General features: G+C 40.1%; 1 long non-coding RNA gene across 2 annotated transcripts; it reads left to right on the top strand.

The window, feature by feature from the left end:
- The first annotated feature begins 5,578 nt into the window (after nucleotides 1-5,578).
- LOC116422386 lies at nucleotides 5,579-11,700 on the top strand. Of its 2 annotated transcripts, XR_004233001.1 has the most exons (3): nucleotides 5,579-5,895; nucleotides 6,481-6,556; nucleotides 8,288-11,700. It is a non-coding gene; the product is annotated as an uncharacterized LOC116422386 (long non-coding RNA). The 2 variants fall into 2 exon arrangements; XR_004233000.1 differs by having other exon boundaries at nucleotides 6,481-11,700.
- The last annotated feature ends 3,277 nt before the right edge of the window (nucleotides 11,701-14,977 follow it).

Here is a 14,977-nt window from a genome sequence, read left to right on the forward strand (position 1 = left end):
GATGGGCTAGATTGGGATCCTTTGTGTATGGAGAGAGGTTTGTTTGCAAGGAGAAGAGGTCCACTTCTTCACTGGAGTGACGTGAAGAAAGTAAGAGTGGCTGAAAGCATCTGGGTAATGTGAGATAAAGTAGAGGAAGAAGCAGAATTCAAGAAAAGATGAGGCAAGTTTGAGGAAGCAAAAGTTTAGAAGAACTGGCATGGAGAATAGGGTAATGAGTTCATGCAGGCGGTATCAAAGTTTTCCTTTGAGCTGGAAAGGCCTTGGTGAGATGATATGAGATCCAGTTGCAGTAGAACAGTCAGCATGGTTTCTGGATTTTTCTCCAGCTTCATTTAGCAGTATGATGGAATGAAGACAGTAGATAATGGGAATGATCCCAGAATTAGACTTGGAAATGGAAGTAGCATGAAAGGAAAAAGGAATTGAGAGAGTCTGTATGGAATTGAATCACTTTAACAAGAAGTCACGAAAAGGAAAAGGGAAAGAGTGGAGTCAGTGCAGGCATCATGGGCTTATGAGACAGGTCACAACAAGGGCATAGAAAGGATTTGGGGTTTCAAGACAAAGGTAGAGTGACCATAAATTGTCATCAAACAAAGCAATCCCAAAATGCATGAACATACAAGTGGTGTGTGTGTGTGTGTGTGTGTGTGTGTGTGAAATTAAAGATTTGACCTTTTTTGTATGTAAGATAGGGGAAAAGATGTGAAATGATTTAATTGAAGAAATGTGAGGTTAAATCGAGGCTGTGATGTATCAATATGTATTTAGAAGCACCCTAGGAACAGGACAAGAATGGAGTAGTGTTCTAAAGGACAGTAGACAGTAGCTCGCTGACTTTGAAGTGGTTGGTCAATCTGGATTGAGTGGTCCTCAAGGAAGAAGTTCCTGAGAGAGAGAATGGCTGAGGGAGGACCTATAAGTGGCACTGAGGAGCATGGATTGTTCTAGCCTCTCATGCCAACTTCTACTCTCTATAAATGTAAGTTACAAAGAGGGTACTGACCTGCATTGGTCTAGTTTCCTCCATCAGGTATTGCCCATACCAAGAAAAATGCAAATCTAGATCTTGTCCCTATGTATCAAGAATGACTTATTTTCAGCTATTCTGCTGAATGAATTCCAAGTGAGAGATTACAACATAAAATTCTTGAGTGATGAAACATTTAAAAAATGTCCACATCCTACAATCCTTTCCACATAAGCCACATACTTCATAGTATCGAGCGTTTCATCCTGCTTGGTCTTAAATTTTCAATGTGAGCATATTTCAGAATCTAAAGAATAAGTCTCGATTTATTGTTCTGTTAATCAAGAAAACAAGAATCAGTTCTTGTTGAAAGAGATAGAGGAAAAACAATGTCAACAATGTATATTCAACATAAAAGTATGCATTATTTTTTGGAGATAATTCAGGCCAGTTCTAACGAACTTGTGATGAAGAGAGTCATCTACACCCAGAGAGAGACTGGGGGAACTGAGTGTGGTTGACAACGTAACATTCTCACCCTTTTTGTTTGCTTGCATTTTGTTTTCTTATTCATTTTCTTTCCTTTTTGATTTGATTTTTCTTGTACAGTATTATACAAATATGCTTAAAATATTGGATTTAACATATATTTTAACATATATAACATATATTGGATTGCTTGCCATATAGGGAAGGGGAAAGGAGAAGGGAAAATCTAAAACACAAGGTTATGCAAGGATCAATGTTGAAAAATTATCTTTGCATATGTTTTGAAAATAAAAAGCTTTAATAATAAAAAAAGGAAAAAAAAAAAAAAAGGCTCTCTCCAGTGACTACTTATTAAGCGGTGCCTGGTTACTCACAAGGACAAGGTAAATAACTTCCTAATAATAGCTTAGCCCCTTTGAATGTTCACATGGGCAGCTTTTCTTCACCTCTGATCTTCTAGTAGATTCAGAACAGCATCTGATCCTTCAGGTTGTCTTACAGTTTGACACAGGCCAGAAGGCCCTCTGGGAATATGCGTGGACATCTCCCCAGCCAGAAAATGCCCAACCCCATATTGTCACCCCAATAAATCTGGAGGACCTACTAAAGTGCTGACCCACTGGGCACAAAACAGGAAAGAACCACAAAGGATCATTTTAACCATCCTCCTGCTGTTAACTTCAGAGCCCTTCCCAGCTGGACTTACAGTTCTAGAATCCAACATGCTACTCCTCTTATCTCTGCTTCTTCAAACTTTCCTGAGTCCTCATGTGATCCCAGACATGCCCTGACACTACCCTTCCCCAGGACCCTTTATAATACTGGATGTGTATTGCATGGAGAAGGTTAAGCTTGTCTGTGTCCCCTTTACCTCTTCTTTTCATTTCTCCTTTCTCAAAATTAAATACTTCCTCCCACATTACAGTGCTGATCCTAGAAAAAGACTGGATGACTGTGAGACATTCATAAAGCCTCATCTCCCCCCAAAGTCTTCCTCTTGGGGGGCTCTTGACTATTGTCCCTGCTGATCCTCATACTTACTCCAATTTTAATTATTGTGCTCCTGTTCATTTTTTTGTCTCTGCATTTTTAATCAGCTTGTGAACTTTATTTCTTTTTAGGTTCCAAGACATGAACTTCCAGCTGCTTAGAGAACTTGGACACCATCTTGTACCTGATGGAGAGATCTAGTATCCCCGAGAAGCTGCTGATAGTCTTTTTAAGTTACACATCAACACTCCTCAATCTGGACCTTGTTAGGCAGGGACATCTCTATAACCCCTTCCAGCAAGAGTTACCTCCAGAAGATGAGATCATGCATTCTTTGCCCCAAATGAATTTGGCTCTCCAGTCTTTGAATTCTGGAAATGATAGGGGTATTTCTGGTATAATCCTGAGAAATGGTATCCTAATGCAACTTTCAGCAATGCTATAGTAACAGATCCCAAGTACTAAAATCCCTAAAATGCTAGGTGCTGCCAAATTTAGGGGATGATGTATATAAGAGATGTCTGAATGTAAGAAAACTGTATTTAGGTAATCTTGCTCAGGTTACTTTGAAGAGCCAGGTGGCTAAGGCTAAGAGTGATAGGGGTAATATATACCAGCCTCCTGGTTGGTGATAATGGAATTGCTGAAACTAAGGACCATCCATAATAAGATGCCCAAACTTAAGGCACATGTATTGTAGAGGGAGGCCACTTAGCCTAGTGACCTTTCAGACCTAAAAACTAACTGGAACTCTGGATTCTTCATTTGCCCAGAAAGGAGGAGCCTGGCCAATTCCTAATTCCACCTAAGCCATTAAATCAGCATATCAGTGACAGGAAGAATCTGGTTTCACTTACTTTTCCCTAGAATTTTTTTTTGCTTGATCCTGGCTTTTTGCTCATTTCTTTTGGAACTTAGCCTATTAGTTTATTGTGTAAGTAAATGTTCCTCCCCATTTGAGTTTGCAAATTCTTTCATGATATTTGTGACAATGCTTGATATGCCTCAACAACAACAACAAACCCTCCCCCCAACTTTTATGGTGCCTCTAACCCCATCACTCTGAAAATAAAGAAATGATCTCCAAACTAACTTTTGTGGTGTCCCTAACCCCATCACTCTGAAGATAGAGAGGAAAGAAATGATCTCCAAACCATTTTAGTGAGATCCATACTTCCTTCTCTCCCTTCCCCAATGTCTAGGGCTTTTTTCCTGCTAAGGCCAATTTAGAGATTTATAACATTATTCACTGACCTTACATAATTCTTATTGAACTCAAAAGCAGTGGGAGGTGCTTGTACCTAGGGTTTCAGCTCATCATTGCATGTGCTTGGTTTAGGAAATAATTTTGCAGGCCTTATACATTATGGGGGTCTTGTGATCCCTGTGACCTGGTGTTTTCCCAATAGCTGTCCTGTGACAAAGGGAGAGGTCTAGGGTTTTGTCTAGGATCTCCTGATTTCCCTTGATGCCATGTGTTCAACAGCTGGCCCAAGACTGGTGTGGAGATTTCAGGCCCTAAGAGATTGGTTGAGATTCTAGGGTCAGGCTCAGGGTAGGGAAACACAAATGTTTTCGGAAAACTGCATGGAAGCCCTCTTTGTGAAGATGCAGCAGCTGTTGGAAAATAAGGTAGCTAAAATAGAAGAAGCTATTTCTGAATGTCAGTCTAAATCCTGTGGCCTTCTCCAGTGGGATTTGGCAAAGAATACTAAATCTGAATATCCACGATTAAAGAAATTCAACATGGACAAATCATTTGTGTTGTACATGGAAATTTATGCCATATATGTAAAATGGACATCATTAATTGGGTTATCCAAAAGAGAGACTTGGGAAGATTTGAGTATGATCTGAGTCAAAAAAGCAATATTGTTTAGGCAAAGATAAATATAGTAATTGTTACACAAATGAGTTGCAGAGAAAGAACTGATCTAGAGGCATTTCAATGGGAGGACTGCTTGTAGTTCTTAAAACCTCCAAACATTGAGAATGGGTTAAATTGGAAGCACTTGTACATAGAAAGAGCATGAAAGCTACAGCACGTCCAAAATCTACAAAGAAACAAGAGGGGAAGAATTAGGATAAGGTGGAGGTATAGAAGGGTATTCAGAATAATGGTAGTGGGACAAGGTGTGTAGATTACTGGGAAAAATATAAAGGAGGATTTAAAGGGGGGTATAGGATTAGGTGGGGTTCAGAAGGGTATTTAGACTAAGTAAGTGGGATAAAGTGTGGAGATAATGGAAATAGGATAGAGAAAGAAAGGATGGGGAGGAGGGAAGAAAAGTGAGGTATCCATATCCCCAGGAAAAGCAAGTCAACTTAAAGAACAGAAGAGGGATAGTAAATAAGATACATTAAACACTACAATGAGAATCAGAAGTAGAATTTATGAGAAAAAAAAATCATATCAAGGGATAACCATCAATTTTAGACGCTGTTAAACTTACAAAAGATTCAATCGAGAGGTCTGCATTATGTCAGCTCTATAAAAATTAGATGTTATAGATATGTATGTCTATATGTCTATGTATATACACATGTGTATATGTTTTTATGTATGTAAGTATATGTATATGAATATTTTTTATAAATTTGAATGAGTTTATGTGTATGTCCACATGACTATGTAGATATACAGGTTTATATAAATATATCTGTGCACAACTGAAGCCTGCAAGAAGATGTAGTAGGGAGGAAAGGGGGACAAAAAGATAAAGCAAAAAGTGCACAGAAAAGAACAAAAGAAATCTTAAAAGGAAGCAAACACCATTATGAATACAATGTTTTCTATTATATATGTTTACTTAAAAAAGAAATTTATTGTTACATAGTTTGAATCATCCTGATGTTCTGCTGGGACGGGGCAATATTTGTAATTTTCTTCCATTTCTGTTTGTTTTTCTGTTTTTATTTGTTTTTTTAAAATTTGGAATTATAAAGCTGAAGAAATATTAATACACCAACTTGTACCCCCTTTTCTCCAGAAGGGGCCACTGTCCTCCACATGCCTTTTATTAGTGATGCTGTCTCAGGACATTCAGAAGTTGCACAAGTTAGCCTAGCTGTTAGAGAAAGCTTTGGTAGTTTTGAACAACAGTTATAGTTCTTACTAACAGTTAAAAACCGTTTTGAACAGCTCCCCAGTGGGTTCAGAGCATTCTAGAAGCTAAAGGCCCTCTTGTTGCTGACTAGCAGAAGGCTAACCAAATATCAGGTTCTCTACTAGACACTTCCCAATTTAACTCTCTGGGTGTGTCTCCTTGCCCTGCCATCTTGTTTCCTGACACTACGAAGTCCAGTGACATTATTCATAGTTGTGAGGAAACTAGATTCAGTCTACTCTAGTTGACCTGGCTTGAGAGATGTTTCTCTCAACAACCTTGATGATGAATGGTTTACTGATGGGTCCAGTTTTTTTTGAAGATGGGAACAGAAAGGTAGGTGACTCCATGGTGACCCCCAATAGTACTTTGGAGGCTAAATTACTAAATTACAGATAACCCAAACTGTGGCTGAGTCACCTTAGAGTAATTATCTCCTCTCTGTCTGGCATCCTCAGTCTTGGGGAAAGGGGCAGAAAATGAATCCTCCTAAGCAGACATGGAAAGAGCGGTAAAAAGCCTCCTGATAAGACTACTGAGAGTCTGCAGTGCCCCTGGGGAGAACACTGAGCTCAGCCCCTTTTGATCTTTTACAAGGACGGCCATGTTTCTGACATTCTGTAGATTCAGAACAGTATCTGGTCACCCAGTTTGCCCCATAGCTTGGCAGAGCCCCGAAGGCCCTTTCTGAATATGTGAACATCTCCCCAAACTAGCAGGTATTCATCCCCAGATTGTCACCCTAGTAAATGTGGGGGACCTAGGATATTTGAAATTTTGGCTTACCCACTGGGCACCAAATGGAAAGGGCCACATGAGGTATTTTTAACCACCCCCCTGCTGTTAACCTCAGAAGCCTTCCCACCTGGACTCATGTTTCTAGAATCCAACATGCTGCTCCTGTTATCTCTGCTTCTCCAGACCTTCCTCACTCCTCATGAGAACCCAGAGAAGACCTAAAACTGCTGTTCCTCAGAACCCCTGGAACACTGGAAAGGTATCGTATGGAGCAGGGTGAACTTGTCTGTGTTCTTTTTTAACCCTTTTCATTTCTCTTTTTTTACTTTCCAGTTTCTCCAACTTAATTTCTTCCTCTCAAACTACTGAATCTTTTTCAGTGCCCTTTGAACCATTCATCCCAAGGATGAGGGCCCTACTCCCAGTGCTCTTTCTTCAGGTCTCCTTACCCTACTTTGGAGCTCCCTCCAGTGGGGCCATAACTCCTTGGTTAGGTTAGGAAACTCCATAGGCAGCAGGAGTGTCCAAGGTTGTGATGTGTGCTGTGGACATCCCCACGGCAGCCGGCAGCTCTGACCTGACGCACTCTTAGCAAAGGCCACATTTCTGAGAGTCACGGTCTCCACCCTAAATGCCTCCCCATTAGTAGTAGCCACCCTCTTGCCAACAACTTGACCTTAACTACTTGTTTTCTCGCCAGAAAATCTCTCTCATAGCTCAGCATGTCTAATCACAGGTGCAGAAACCTGTGATGGCCTTGTTTACATCCCAGATATGGAGCCAAGGACTTGTAGCACAAACACTGGGGGAGCAAGTGCATATAACCACTCTCACAAGTGTCTTAATTTCACCTTAGCCACCTGTATATGAGGGCTAGAGCACTTACTATACCTATGACTATGTAAAAATGTCATATGTATACTATGACCATAAACCACCTATAGAGAGAACAGCAGTACCAAAACTGTTCCAAAAGTGTTTTAGCAAACTCACCTACAACACTTCTGCATCCCTCTCCCCAGGCTCCTCCAGAATATCCTGAGAACAGACATTCCTGTTGACATAAAGCCATGCAACTAGAGGGGCCCCTGGGGAGAACTAGCCAGAAAGCAATTACCAAAGGTGACCTCCGGCACTTTTATCTGTAAAGTGAGTCTTGTACAATTTCACTTTGATAGTTCTCATGGCTGTTAGGGGGAATGCTTCTGACTGTAACCCCTCTCAACCTGTCATCTGCTCTATCCAATGTCTAATCCTGTACACACTTTGGTGCATGCACCTTGGCCGCCTGAATACTCCTTTTCCATGTATAATGCCAACATTCCCTCCACCAACCTTACCATGATGAGATCGAGGTGAGTGTTTGGAGAGAATGTTCTCTGGTTTGTAAGGAAAGGAAGGGTCAGGCTCATTCTCTGGGTGGGGTACTTAGAACATGAAAATATCCTCTCTAATCCGAGTGCCATCTACCACCAAACAGCTAAGCAAGTGGTGCACTCTCTCCCAAGTCCTCCAAGAATCCCTGGACTCCTGGCCAACATTTTTTTTTCCTGAGACAATTGGGGTTAAGTGACTTGCCCAGAGTCACACAGATTTGAACACAGGCCCTCTTGACTTCAGGGCTGAGGGTGTCTATCCACTGTGCTACCTAGCTGCCCCCAACATATTATATTCTTAGACAACTGGTTAGCCTTAGATGCTCATTTAAAGTCTTTAGTGGTGGTGATGGTCTCCTTGCCAACACCTCCTACTTTATGTACATCAATACTCTGGGGAAGGTTGAATGCCATATATGAGGATCCTAAAAAAAACAAAACAAAAGTCTTTATAAATACGAGACATTTTCTCCAAGTTTTTTTTTTTTTCTGGGTGGGGTCTCTTGGCTACTCCTTCTATTGAACTCCATACTTACTCCAATTTTAATCAATCTTTTCCTGCTCATTTTTGGTTCTTGCATTTTAAAGCAACTACTAAGCTTCATTTCTTCTAGGGTCCAGACCATGAACTTCCAATTACTTGCTCCACCTGGATACTCCTTTCTACCTGATTCAGAGACCCAGCACCTTCTGGATTCTACCCCTAATCTCTTTAAGTCACACATCTCCCCTTCTCAATCTGCACCCCACTAAGTAGGGACATCTCTACGACCCCTTCCAGCGGGAAGTAACTGCAGAAGATGAGACCTTCGTCCCTTTGCCCCAAATGAGTTTAGGTCCCAAATGCTTGAGGGGGAATGAAGTGGGACATTTCTAATGTGATACAATTTTTAGGAATGTTATACTAATGCAATTTTTAGAAATGCTGTAGTACTGGGTCCAAGTTATTAAATACCCTAAAATGCCAGATTCCAGGGAGGATATGAAACAGATTCCACACTATCTGAATGAAGAAGTCCTATATTTAGGTGATCTTTCTCAGGTTATCCTGCTGAGTCAGATGGCTAAGCTTAAAGGAATGCCAACATACCAGCCTGCTGGTTGGCGAAAATGGATTTTAATGAAAATAATGAGCATCAGTAAGGAGATGCCTAAAGTTATCACAGGCCCAGTATAAAATTAGATGCCTGACATTTGACCTAGTGATCTTTCAGTCCTAAAAAATGCATCTCTGGAGATGACTCCCCCCATGAACTCTGGCCAGGGAAATATGGGAACTACATCTGCCCGCAAAGTTAAGAACCTAACCTGTTCTCAACTTCATATAACAACATTCACTTGTCCTACAAAATGACCAACTTACAGTGGGAGGTGCTTTTGCCTAGCCTTTAGCTCATAACTGCTTGTGGTTGCCTTAGTAAATGATTTTTGAGACCTTATATGGCCTGAAGGTCAGCAAGGCCCTGAAGCTGTGTTCGTCCCAACAGTTGCCTTGTGGCTGTTGGAGAGGTCTGGGTTGGAGTTTAATATCTCCTGAGTGATGAGCCCTGAGGCTACATGTTTAGCTAATAGATGCCTCAGAACTGGTGTGGAGGTGTTAGGGACTTGAGGCAGCTGCCAAGTCCCTGCCAGCAGTCTTAATGTTGCAGTCTTAGTCTCAGGGTACTCACTGTGAATCAATGTAGTTGATTTTAAAGGGGAAAAAAATCCCAATCTATTTAAAAAGGAAAAAATTCAGTCATATGTTCCCTTCTACATAAAATTGAAAAATTACATCTAAAATGAGAGTTTTAAAATCACCAGAAGTATTTAAAAATTATGAAAATTTTTGTCTTTCAAAATTCTAATGAAGATGTCCAGTATCATATTTGAGATTTTTCATTCATCTGGGCATTGGTGTCTGCAATATCTCTGCCCTTATCAATGCTCAGTGGAGCAGAAACCTGGTGACTTAAGGCTGAGTAGAATCTGGCTAGCAGTGCTCCTAAGCTCCCAAGCAAAAACCTCCTAAACAGGTCCTCAGTGTTGTAGGCAGGGCAGATGCAGCTTCTTGGTAGTACTTTGCAAGTAACTTTGATCCTACAAAAGGATGCTGGTGGTCAGCAATTTCTGACTGGGGATGTTGGGTTGAATATTATCAGAATCTGTCTCACTAAAGTTCTTTTTGTTGTTCAAAAAAGGAATGTCCAGTGCCTTTCTGGTTTCTCTTCCAAAGAAGCAGGGCTCCAGGGTTGGATGGAAACTGGCTAGCAGTCCTCCTTGGCAAAGGCAGGTCCTGGGCATGGTAGGTAGGGCAGATGCAGCTTCTTGGTAGTACTTTACAAGTTACCTTAAATCCTCTAAAAGAAGCCTGGTGATCAGCGGTTTCTGCTTGGGGACTATAGGTAGAGTCTACTAAATGATCCTTTTGCCTTGGGAAACCTCAGGAAGGTGCTTAGGACCTGAAGGCTTCTTTGCCAGGGGGAAAAAGCAAGTCAGATTTTGAGGCCAAGTGGAAAAACATTGCATTCAGTGACTAATTTTATGGCCACTGAGGTTCCCTTTGTGTCTGGCCTCTGATGGAAGGGCAAGGTTGGGATGGATGATACTCCTTGGAGTAAAAGGACATTGGCTCAGCCATTACTCTGGAAAGATCCAGAATCAGGTGCAGCACAGCCAATGCCATGAAAATTTAATTTTTTCTTTTCCAAAGATTTTGAAAAAAAGATGTACAATCATGCCTTTGTAGTTTTTCAACAAATGAAGTAGGGATCCAGGGACCAAGGCTAGAAGTATTGGTTGGCAAAGGCAGGTCCTCAGTTTTGTAGGCAGGGCAGATGCAGCTTCTTGGTAGTACTTTGCAAGTAACCTTGATCCTACAAAAGGATCCTGGTGGTCAGCAGTTTCTGACTGGGGATGTTGGGTTGAGTGTATAAGAATCTGGATCACTGAAAGTTCCTTTTGTTGTTCAAAAAAGGAATGTCCAGTGCCTTTCTGGTTTCTCTTCCAAAGAAGCAGGACCCCAGGGACCAAAGTTGGATGGAACCTGGCTAGCAGTGCTCCTTGGCAAAGGCAGGTCCTCAGCCTGGTAGGCTGGGCAGATACAGCTTCTTACTCTACATTTAAGCACCTTTAAAAAAGTCCCTAAAGGGATCCTGGTGGTCCGTTTCTGCCTGGGACCTTTGGGTGGAGTGTACTGAACAGTTCTTTTGCCTGGGGACAATCTCAGGAAGGTGCTCAGGATCTGAAGGCTTCTTTTCAATTGAGAAGTCATGGGTTGGGGAGGCAGGTTGGGGTTTAAGACTGCATTTTTTGAGGAGCACTGCATTTGATACATTTTTAGGACCACTGAGGTTCCTTTTGTGTCCAGTCTCTGATGGAAGGGCAAGGCTGGGTGGCTTCCTGATGCTCTTGGAATCGAAGGAGAGTTTATGGCTCAGCCATTACTCTGGGAACATAAGAGTCTAAGTGCAGTACAGCCAATGTTGGGTATTGAAGCCACAAGGAGGGCACAAGCTCCTTCCTGTGAGGCACTGAAGTGACCCCGCATTAATTTCAATCTGGCAATCTGGCAGTTCAGGGTGGGCACCTGCTCAGTGCTGGACCTGGGGGAGGGGGTCATTTTCCTATAAAGGGGAAATTCGTTGAGAAGGCCCTGACCTTCTCAGTAACAGCACTGACCTGGTCTGTTGGCAGAGGTTTTTCTGAGGCACTGGGACCAAGTCTGTGGAGGAAGAAGGGAACTGGTGAGCAAAGGGGAAGGAAATCAGGAAATAAATTGTGGGTGGGAAAGATAGTACCGGAATAGGGAGCAGAGATCTACTCAGTGATACTTGACCTTTGGAGAACTGGATCCTTTCAATATACTCTTACATGTACTGTTATTTCACACAGGAAGCCCAAGGGACAACTTTGTTACATCCAATTTTCTTATAAACCATTTATTTGTACAGGTACAGATAGCAAGCTCCTTCAGCTCACAGATTGGCTTGTGGCGTTGTATGTGCCCATTGCCTTGTACAGAGTTTGGTCCATAGCAGACAATAAATATTGACAGGCTGATCCCTCCACTTATTTCTCCTTTCTCTCTTCTAAACTCTCTGCACTCTTCTTTCTCACATTCAATTGAATGTTAGTAACATACCTCTGTTATTGGTCAATTTTTTGTTCTGTATGCTATTTTGGGACCTGATAAATTTCCCAGGTAAACAATTATCTACAAACCATTCCCAGGTATATTGATCTTCCTGATCTCCTGAGCTGTTTCACAATTGAAACACCTCGGCAGGACATTTTGAACTTGATGTCCCATTTATATCTCCAATGGTTTTTCCCTTTTGCTCTGATTTTTCTCTCCCAACATGATTCATAAAGCAATATGTATTAAAAATAAACTTAAAAACACTATGTGATACTAATGCATTGTAGATGTTCTTTTTCTGGATGCAGATGGCATTTTCTGTCCAAAGTCTATATATATATATTGCTTTGGATCACTGAACCTCTGAAAAGAAGCCTTTCAAAGTTGATCATTTCACGTTCTTGCTGTTGTGTACAATATATTCCTGGTTCTGCTTGTTTCACTCAGCATCAATTCCAGCTGAGGATCAGCATCCTCAGAATCAAATCTGTTCAGGCCTTTCTATCTAAAAATCAGCTTGTTCATTTTTTTTTGTAGAATAAAATTCATTTTTTTTTTGTAGAATAAAATTCCATTACCTTCATATACCACAGATTATTCAACTATTCTCCAATTGATGGACATCTCATATTCAAATTATTTGATACCAAAAAAAAGATGCCATATTTTTGCACATGTGGGTCCTTTTCCCTCCTTGATTTCTTTGGATTATAGACCTTGTAGTGGCACATCTGGGTTAAAGGATAGGCAGAGTTTTATAGCCCTTTGGACATAACTCCCTTCTGCTTTCCAGAATGATTGGATCATTTCACAATTTTACTAACAATGCACCAGTGTCCCATTTTTCCCATATCCTCACCAACATTTATCTTTTCCCGTCACTTTAGCCAATCTGAGATATGTGAGGTGGTATCTCAGATTTTTTATTTGCATTTCTCTAATAATGACTTAGAGCATTGTTTTAATTTTGTCATCTGAAAATTGCTGTAAATATTCCCTCCCCCCAACTTTGTACTTCCCTTTTAATTTTGATTTTGTGGGTTTTGTTTATGCAAAGCCTTTTTAATTTAATGAAATCAAAGTTGTCCACTTGCTTTTTATGTTCTAGTCTTTTTTTTGTCATAAATTCTCTCTTCTCCAAAGATCTGATAAATTATTCTGTGCTCTCCTAATTTATGGTATCATCCCTTATGCCCAAGTCATATACCCATTTTTGACCTTGGTTTTAGGTATAGGATTTGAGATGGAGGTGTATGCTGAGTTTCTGCCATATTTTCCATTTTTCCCAGTAATTTTTGTCAAATAGTGAGTTTTTAATTACAAAAGCTGGAGTTTGGTGGCTTTAATCAAATAGTGGATTACTATAGACTGTGATTGTTGTGTTCTGTATATCTAATCTATTCCACTGATCAACCACTTATTTCTTAGACAATACCAAATAGTTTTTATAACTGCTACTTTATAATAGTTTTAGGTTTGATACTACACCACCAACCTTTGTATTTTTTTTTTCATTAATTTCCTTGATATTCTTGACTTTTTGTTATTCCAGATGAATTTTATGTTTTTTTCTAGTTTTATACAATAATTTTTTGGCAATTTGCTATGGCATTGAACAAGTAGATAAATTTAGGCAAAATTGTCATTTTTATTATATTAACTAGGCCTACTCATTAGCAATTGATATTTTCCCAATTTTTTAGATTTGACTTTGTGTGAGAAGTATTTTGTAATTATGTTCGTATAGTTCCTGTTTTTTTGTTGGCAAGTCAGATACTCAAATATTTTATTTTGCTATAGTTATTTTGAATGGAATTTCTCTTTCTATCTCTTGTTGATGAACTTTGTCAGTAATATATAGAAATGCTTTATTTGGGTTTTATTTAAAACATGTATTTTAAAAAGCTGGAAAACAGCAGTAAGGCAGGGACTTACAGGAGAGGGGACCTTTTGATTTAGGATTCCAGATTAGAGGGAAGAGCTGAAGCAAACCTAGAGGCACCATTCTTACCCTTCCACCTCCTGGATTACAGCTACATTATGTCAATCATTTTTAAAAAAATGAAGGCAAAGAAGAATCCAACTATAAAAACTTAGTATGAGAATAAAAAAGATGGGGGAAATAAAAAAAAAAAAAGAATGTGAACCACTTTATAAGAAAAACAGCAGATGTGGCGAACAGGTCAAGAAAAGAAATTCTAAGAATTGGATTACCTAAAAGCTGTGACCAAAAAAAGGTTACATAAAAGTGTTAACGTTGATAATGTAAAAATTAATCAAAGAAACCTGTACTCAAGTGAAAGCACACAAGGGGAAAGTAGACAGAGAAAAAACTAACCTATCACTATCTCAAAAGATCCTTTGTCAAAAACACATGGAAATAGTATTGCCAAATTTCAAAACTCCCAAATCAAAGAGAAAAACCAAAAAATAAAGTATTTTAAATATGCTGGAGCTAAAATCGGAATTGTAGATTAGCAGCAGCCACAATAAAAGACCTCAGGTCCTAGAATAATATAAACAAGCAATCAAAAGATGTAGGCCTGAAGTGAAAAATAACAACTAGGAAAATTATCCATAATAGTGAACAAAAGATGTGGACATTCAGCAAACTTGCAGATTTTCAGGACTTTGTCTCAACCAAACCCAAATTGGCTCCTGTAAGAGCCAATAATCAATTTTAATTTCAAGGAACTCAACAGGGACAAAGTATTTATGTATTGTGCATAGAAATGAATACTATATATTTAGACTGACATCAGTAATTGGGTAGCAAAGATATTACAAAAAGATTTTACTGTGGCCTGCCCATCTCTTTCCACAGTGACAGTGGTTTGGTCTTCCCTTCACAGTTAACCCAAACTGTGACTGAGCCACTTTACATTATCATCTCTGTCTGGCATCCTCAATCTTGGGGAAAGGTGGAGAAAATGAATCCTCCCCTCCAGGGAGTCCTCCTTAATCTGTGCCTGCAGACATGGGAAGAGGGGGTAAATAAAACTCAGTCTGCAGTGCCCTTGAGAACACTGAGCTAGGGCCCTTTTGACCTTTCTCATGGGCGGCCATGCTTCCCCTCTGACATTCTGTAGATCAGAACAGCATTTGGTCACCCAGTTTGCCCCACAGCTTGGCAGAGCCCCGAAGGCCCTTTCTGAATATGTGAACATCTCCCCAAACCAGCAGG

Source organism: Sarcophilus harrisii, chromosome 3 (genome assembly GCF_902635505.1).
Source record: "Sarcophilus harrisii chromosome 3, mSarHar1.11, whole genome shotgun sequence".
Taxonomy (NCBI): Eukaryota; Metazoa; Chordata; class Mammalia; order Dasyuromorphia; family Dasyuridae; genus Sarcophilus; species Sarcophilus harrisii.